Genomic DNA, 9,333 nt, shown 5'->3' with positions numbered 1-9,333 from the left:
GAGTAGAGCTGTGGTCGATTAATGCAATTACATTAGTGTCAAAAGAGTGAAAGTACCAGTGATAACGTCAGGGGAGGATGCTTCCTCTCGTGCACGGATGGCATATGCCCTAGCAGGAGTACGGGTTTCAGATCGAACAGCCGTATCAAAAGTCCCTCTCTGACCACCACCCCTGCCTCCTAAAATTCTCGGTGGTCTACACCTAACCATTGTTCCACTAGGTCTTGCACCTTGCATCTTATTTCTCTCATCGAATTCCGTGCAATCTCTTATGAAGTGATCCTTCGAACCGCATCTGTAACAGGCCCTGTTAATAGACTTACCCCAACATTCACCTATGTGTCGTCTTCCACATTGTGGACATTCAGGTTTTTCTTGGCGATTGTTACCCACACTAGCAACCGAAGTAGCTCGTGAGTCTGTTAATGGTTGCGTCCTAATAGAAATTCCCTGATGCGTCTTGGTTTGTGAGTGTCCTCCCTGAACTTCTTTATAGCTGAGAGCGGAGTTCTACTCGTTGATCTTTTACGAAAATCTCTAGCTTCAGATTCTGCCTTCTTTTTCTCTTTTCCAAGTTCTTCCGTCTTGCAGGCTCGTTCAACTAGTGTTACAAATTCTTTTATTTCTAAAATACCCACTAGTAGCTTTAAATCTTCATTCAATCCTTCCTCAAATCTTTTGCACATAGCAATTTCATCGGCTACACACTCCCGAGCATATCGAATGAGTCTTACGAACTCACGTTCGTATTCAGATACTGTCATGCGGCCTTGCTTAAGTTCCAAGAATTCCTTACGCTTTTGATCGATGAACCGTTGGCTAATATATTTTTTTTGAAACTCTGTTTGAAAGAAATCCCAAGTAACTCATTCCTTCGGGACTATGGAAATCAAGGTCCTCCACCAATAGTAGGCTGAGTCTCGCAACAAGGATATAGCACACTTTAAACACTCATCAGGTGTGCAGGACAATTCATCAAAAACTCGGATGGTGTTATCAAGCCGAAACTCGGCCCTTTCAAATCATCAAGAATTCACACTCTCAATTCCTCGGCCCGCTTCCTAATCAAGTCTATAGGTGGTTTACTTGGCCTTACAGGATCGATGAGTCGATGGCATTATAGGCTCTCGGGTGGATTATTTAAATTCGGAATGGTTGGGCGGCCGGATTAGTGCGGGCATATTGTGCGACCCACTGCTCATCATAGTAAAGAAGGCTTGTTTTGCCCCTCATTTTGATTATTCGCAGATGACCGAGGTTCAACAGGTGGTGTCCCTTGCAGAGCAGCCGCTACGCTTTCAACGTCATCCGCTAAGGTTCTCTCTAAGCCGGATCCATTTACTAATCAAAACAAAAATTTTAGCCGTCAGAAGTCATCACACTATTAAACACTAACATTAAGGCATGTATAGCTAGACTCATACACGCTATGGTAGTCCTAGAACCGACTAAACCATAGCTCTAATACCAATAAAGTTGTAACACCCCATACTCGATACCGTTGCCGGAGTCAGACACGAGGGGTTCGCAGACTTAAATCACTTATTGCACAGTCCATTTTAAATTTCCAGACGAGCTGGCTAACTGCGTCACTGTCACCTTAAAAATCATATCTCGAGTTCAAAAAGTCAAAAACTAGTTCCGTAAATTTTTCCTGAAACTAGACTCATATATCCATCTAAAAAATTTTTTCTAGAATTTTTGGTTGAGCCAATTAGTACAGTTTATTAGTTAAAGTCTCCCCTGTTTCAGGGTTCAACCACACTGACCTTCAGGAATTACGACTTGGATATCTCCATGTACAGGGCTTCAATACTGATGCCATTTGCTTCTATAGAAACTAGACTCGAAAAGGAATCCGTAAATATATTGAAAAACTTCTAATTATCTCTTGTTAATTTATAATGAATTTCCAAAGTCGGAACAGGGAATCCAGAAACCGTCCTGGCCCTGTTTCGCGAATACTTAAATATCTCCTAATATACTGTTCATATGATCATTTCGTTACTTTCCTATGAAAATAGATTCATCAAGGTTCGATTACATAATTTATTCACTATTTAATTCCATTGCTACTATTTTTAGTGATTTTTCACATCCACGTCACTGCTGCTATTAGCATCCATTTTTAAGGTAGACTTTACCTATTACATAGTTTCCATGCCTATTAATGAACATATACATTCAAGATGACTATAACATTATGCTCAAAATGTATATAAGCCATTTTCGCATGGCTATCCAAAGTTTTACATACCAAAGTTCAAACAAAACATAATAGCCTATACATGCCGAAATGTTCTCTTAGACCAACTAGGAAGAAGATACCAAAAGTTGCAAGTCGGTGTGATGACTTGACGATGGTCCCGAGCACACAAAATGAATCAAAGGAACCTAAACAAGTGACAAATAAACACACCGAATGAGTATATAACTCAGTAAGTCATAAGCATTACACTACTGTCCATCTATAAAATATCATAAAAGAAATCAAATAATGCAAGATTAGGTACTCCATCCATACCGACTATGCCATAATTTCACGCACATTTATGATTACATGCTCTCAACTAGCCAAGCCTCCATTGACATCTCGTATGATATTCGATATGATATTTGATGCATCTCCACACATCATTTTATCTTCATTTAAATTATACTAATAATAGCATTTCATCTACTCCACAATAATATTATGTTCCTACTTCAAATATAATCACCACATAGGTTCAAGACTTACCAAGCTCAGTTCCAAATATAAACATAACATCTACTCGATAAAGTCGCACATTTAACGTTAATGATTATTCGAAAATATACAGTAAGTCAGCACACTTAGTGCTTAATATTCAATCCCGCACACTTAGTGCTATACAATTCAAACTCGCACACTTAGTGCTATACAATTAAACTCGCACACTTAGTGCCAATCTCATTATAGTAAACGTTTATACCCGCACACTTAGTGCCAAAATCAGCAACTCAATTCATCTCACTTCTTTTTTTTCACTCGATAAATTTTGTCACTTCATGCATTTATATATCATTCCATTCGGCATAAGTACATAGGTATTATGATTATTTATATCAATACAAAATATATGCTTAATAACTTACCTTGTGTTGGGTAAAACGGTTCTAACTCGGCTACTCGATGTCCTTTCCTTTGCCTTTGCTTGATTCTCCTCCTTTAACTTCTTGAGCTTAATCAACAAATTAACTAGTTTAACCGTCTTGCTAAATATTTATATCAAAATATTAATGATTTCATATCATAGGAGACACATGACTAATTCTTATCTTCCTACCATATGTTTTTGAGCTATTCGACTAATAACCATATGCTATCGCCCTACTATCAATAATTCAATTACACATGCATTTATATATATATGGCCGAATGTACAAAGCTTAGACTCAACATCACCTATGCTCTTAATTTGATGGCCGAATATGCATACATATATACATGATATCAACTATACTATCATCTTTAATTCACCTAAACACAAAATTTCATCTCATGAACACTTGACCGAATTCTTCCTAACCTAGCATGGCTTCACATATATTTATAACATCCTACAAATCCACATATACCACATTTCTACATAAATTTTCTTTTACTTTTCCACTACTTCCATTCACAACATCAAAAGCACCATACACATGTATCATTACAAAGCTTCACACTTAGCATGCAAATGACATCAACGCAAATCCACCTTAGCGAAACTTAACTCATCTTCATGCCTCATCACCACAACATCAAACATCAACCAAGAAGACAACACCCATGGCGAATATCATCTCCATCCCATAGCAAAGATTTAAACCATGGGCTAGGTAGAACTCAAACTAACAACTAAAAACATGCATGAATCTCATGGACAACATCAAACATACCTTAGTCTAGAAAACTACCATAGCTGATTTTCTCAAGCTCTCGCCCCTTCTTCTTAGAACATTCGCCAAGGAAGAAAAATGTGAAAGGATGGACACTTTTTTTCCTTTGTTTTCATCATATTCCTTTTTTCATTATTTTATTCTTTCTAACATAACCACTAACCCAACATGTTTGCAACATGTTTCCACTCATAGCATGGCCGCCACCATGCTTAAATTTTGGGTAAATTGACATGCAAACCCATCATTTTCACAACATGCATTAATAGACCACTTTACATTTGCCTAGCACATTTCTAAATTTTCTCACACAAGTCCTATTTGATAAAATTCACTTACAATTAACAAAATCCAAACATGAAATTTTCACACATGCATATGTACATATAATGAGCATCAACTATAACGGTTAATTATTTTTATGACTCGGTTTAGCGGTCCCGAAACCACTTTCCGACTAGGGTCAATTTAGGGCTGTCACAAAAGCATCATCAAATTACGTATACTTCATAACCAAATACTATCATAAACCTCAAAGTTCATATACATTTCACATATTCCAAATTATTTTGCACATATCACATATTTTCTCATGTTTTTATCACATATCAACATTTGTTCACTAAAGTACATATACTTACCTTTCAACATCAAATATGATACTTATTTCAAATTTACCTAAATCAGACACATTTTACATATAATCATTCATTTCTTGAAATGCCTGTTGAACTATTTGGAATCATAAGCATATGTGGATAGCTCGGAAGGTCGTACAATGCCAACATCCTAAACGTGGTCTTACATGTAATCAAATATCGATGCCACTGTCCTAGATAGGGTTTTACACGAAATCAAATACGATGCCAACGTCCCAGACATGTTCTTACACGTAAATCATAAGTTGATGCCAAAGCCCAGATGTGGTCTTACACAAAAACACATATCAATCCTATGTCATGATATATGTATCCTAACTATTCCTAAGTTTCGTACGGGGCTTTTCGGACGTCGAAACTTTATCGATACTTTCTCGGATATCTCATATTCAATTCAATAAGCCATTCATTATTGTTCAATAGCATTTAAACATAAGTAAACCATTACAAATACATTTATTTGTATATAGACCTACCTCATATGGATTCGAATGGACGAAATCAGCTACTCGACGACTTTTGACTTTCCCCGATCTAATTCCATTTTCTTTAGTTCTTGATCTATATAAATTTAAATTTAACTCTTTTATTCAAAAAATCATTCAAATCAATCAACAAACACACATTTAGGGCATTTTACAAATTAGCCCTCATATTTTCATATTTTGACAATTTAGTCCATAATTCATAAAATCACAATATACACCAAATTTCTTTAGACACATTCTTAGTTGAATATTCCTAGTGTTCATATAAGCCCATATGTTTCATTTATTTCACATTTTAGTCCTTCAATTTCTCATTTTTACAAATTAGTTCAAATTACTCAAATTCATCAAAAATTCAAAGACAAAACTTAGTAATCTATCACATATCTTCCATGTACTAACATCAAACTTCATAAAACTCATAGTTTCATCAATGGCATAACTCAAAATGATCAAAAAAATCAAAAATTGAGACATGAGCTTGATAGTATACAAAGCAACAATTACAAAAACGTAAAAATTATCAAAAACGGACTAAAAAATATACTTTAATTCTCAAATTTCCTAGTCGAACCCTAACTCAAGCTTTTTCTTTCTTATTTCTTTGATTTTCGGCAAGCATGGATGAATATAATGGCTAATTTCATATCTTGTATTATTAATATTAACAATTTAATCAATTTTCAATTTTGCCCTTACATTATAAACATTTAAAACATTAATATTAAGGTCATAATTGTCCACTCACCATGTAAATGGCATATTGACAACATAAGGACTTCTCAATTAAAAAGCCACATCAAATAGGCACTTTAACAAACAGCTAGCAACTTTTACATTTTACGCGATTAGGTCCTTTTTCAAAATTAAGCACACAATCGATCAAATTTTCATACGAAACTTTCACACATACTAATTCACATATAATAAGCATGAAAATAATATTAAAATATTTTTCTGACTCAGATTTGTGGTCCCGAAACCCTTATTTTAACTAGGGTCTAAACTGGAGTGTTATAGATATGTTAGAATGAATGAGTTTGCTATGTGATTTTTTATATGTTTTCAATTGGTTAAAAAGGATGAAATTTGTTGTTAATGAAATGGTGTGAATGATGTATGTTTTAGTTGTGAATTGGTTCAGATTTTGGTATAAAATGATGTGGTTTTGATACTAGTAGGGAGGACCCTTAATGGATGGCAATTTGGCCTTGTAAATGGCCTATTTTTGCCCACACAAGCGTGTGTCACTTCCGTGTTGCTCGAAGGCCATTTCGAAATGAGCCTGGGCAAACCATACGGTCACATACACTGGAGTATGTCAGACCGTGTGGCCAAGTCAGTTTCGAGCACGGGCTAGACACACGGGCGTGTGACCTAAGTCAGTAGCCTCCCTAATTTTCACACGGCCTGGCACAAGGGCGTGTCTTGTGGTCGTGTGGACAAGTTAGTATGGATGCCCTATTTTGCCACAACCTAGACACACAGGTGTGTCTAATGCTGTGTAAGGCACACGGCCTGCTTACACAAGCGTGTGACCTTTATAACTTTAAAAAGTGTTTAAGTTTTGAAAAAAAATTTATATGAGTTCAGTTTAGTCCCGGCCCCTTTCTAAAGCATGTTTAAGGTCTCATTGACCTAAGAAAGGGACTTAATATTGATATTTGATTATGATATGTCGATGTTTTGATTTTTTATTATGAATTGTTTGTGAAATGTTTTGATATGTCTGGTAATGCCTCTTAACCCTAGCCCAGTGTCTAATATGGGTTATGTAACGCCCCGTACCCGAGACCGTCGCCGGATTCGAACACGAGGTGTTAACAGACTTAATTCATTACTTAAACAGCTCAAACAATTTATTTTTAAAATTTTCAGTCAAGCTAACAATCTGCGTCATAGTCGCTTAAAAATTCATATCTCGAGTTACGAAACTCGAAATCCAATTCTGTAATTTTTTCCTGAGACTAGACTCATATATTTATTTACTAATTTTTTTATAGAATTTTTGGTCAAGCAAATTAGAACATTTTATTAGTTAAAGTCTCCCCTATTTCAGAGTTTGACTGCTCTGACCTCTGTGTATTACGAATCAGATATCTCCTTGTACAAAGTTTCAATGACTATGCCGTTTCTTTATAATAAAACTAGACTAAATAAGGAATTTTTACGTATAAATCATGACTTCTAATGATCTTTGAAAATTTTATGGTGAATTTCCAAAGTCAGAACAGGGGATCTAGAAATCGCACTGGCCCTGTTTCACAAAAATTTAAACATCTCATAAAATATAACTCATATACCTATTTTGTTCCATCCATATGAAAATAGACTCATAATTCTTAAATTCCATATATTATTCATCATCTAATTGTATCTCTACTATTTTTAGTGATTTTTCAAATTCATGTCATTGCTACAGCAATATTCTGTTTTAAGGCAAATTTCATCTTTTCATGAGTTGTTATGAACTAGATAACCTATTAAACTTCCATGATATCAAACATGATCTAAATTTAACCATCACCATGACTTATCAATATCAAACATTTTCTCAACCAATCATGGCCATATCATAAAATTATTTACAGAAAATAAATATATTGCTATACATGCCATACTTAAGTTTTACAAGCCATTTACCCAGATGAAAGTCCTTTGGATAGTGTGATCGAACCTTCGACCCGTCCTGATTCCCGAGCTGGCTTGTTCAAAACTACAGTAAATAAAGAAAAGGGAGTAAGCATAAATGCTTAGTAAGTTCACATGCAAATAGCAAGTAACATAACCATATAAGCAAACATAAAACATCATTTGCATAATCATCACCAAGACATTCATATCACATTTTCATTTATCATCTTACCATATTGTTGTTATATCGAGTTTTCAACCCGAGGGTTAAGTACATACCTGTTATCCATTTTACAACACTTACCAATACGTCCCTTTCATCTTGAGTATTCCTCCATTTGAGTAGAACTTTACCCATTGAACACATCGGAATATAATTCAGATACATGGAAAGTTTGCACATAAGTGCCACATATGTAGCCAAGTTACCATGTAACCCGCCCATAAGTGAACTCGGACTCAACTCGACGAGCTCGAGCGTTCGCATCCATAAGTGAACTCAGACTCAACTCAACGAGCTCGGATGCCTAGTTACATCTCTCGAACTCGAACTCAACTCAACGAGTTCGGACATTCGCATCCATAAGTGAACTCAGACTCAACTCAACGAGTTCGGATACTCAACCATCCTAGTGACATGTCACTTGTATCCTAATCTATTCCTAAGGTTCAAACGGGCTTTTTCCCTCGATCTCACATTTGTCGTCTTCCATGGAATATCGGAACCGATACTCGGTAGCAATTCATATTTATCAAGTAGTAAACATAATTTGCATATTACTCAACATTAACCACAAAGCATAATATTTCACGATAAAAAAATCAACATATCATATAATTAACATCAATAACTTAAAAATAACAATTATGCTACATTATTTACACATGAACTTACCTCGTATGCGAAAAAGGCTACTTTTACCATTTCGTCCACAACTTGGTATTTTTCCCATTTTAGCCCGAATTTTAGTTTTCCTTGCTCTATCATTTAAAATATAGTCTAATTAGGACTCACATTATTCAAATTGACCCAAAATCATATTTTAGAAAAATTACAATTTTGCCACTAAACTTTTGCATATTTACACTTTTGTCCCAAAGCTCGTAAATTAAACTTCAGCCTATTTTCTTATGTTTTATGACATGCTGATCATTTTTCCCTTCTATGGAAACATCAAATTCTCACTCTAACATGTACTTATGACTATTAGGTATTTTTACCAATTAAGCCCTTTTGCTAGTTTTCGCTTAAAACTGAGTAGCACAAGTTGTCTAACATAATTTAAAACCTCATATTCTATCATAAAACATAAAAATACACAAATTTCACCTATGGGTATTTTTCCAAATATAAACCCTAGGTTAAATTATTGCTAGCATAAGCTTAATCGAGCTACCGGGACTCTAAAAACGTAAAGAACTTGAAATACGGGTATAGAATGGACTTACAATCGAGCTTGGAAGCTTGAAAAACCCTAACCATTGTTTATCCTTGCTAAATTCGGCCATGGGGTTGAAGATGAGAAAAATTGGCTTTTAATTTTGTATTTTAATTCATTTTACCCCTAAATGACCAAAATGCCCTTACTACTAAACTTTCCAAAAATTCCATCCATGTCCAATTTTTGTCCATAAACTTAGAAATT

This window comes from Gossypium arboreum, chromosome 6 (assembly GCF_025698485.1).
Source record: "Gossypium arboreum isolate Shixiya-1 chromosome 6, ASM2569848v2, whole genome shotgun sequence".
Lineage (NCBI taxonomy): Eukaryota > Viridiplantae > Streptophyta > Magnoliopsida > Malvales > Malvaceae > Gossypium > Gossypium arboreum.
Note: the sequence above shows the minus strand (reverse complement) of the source record.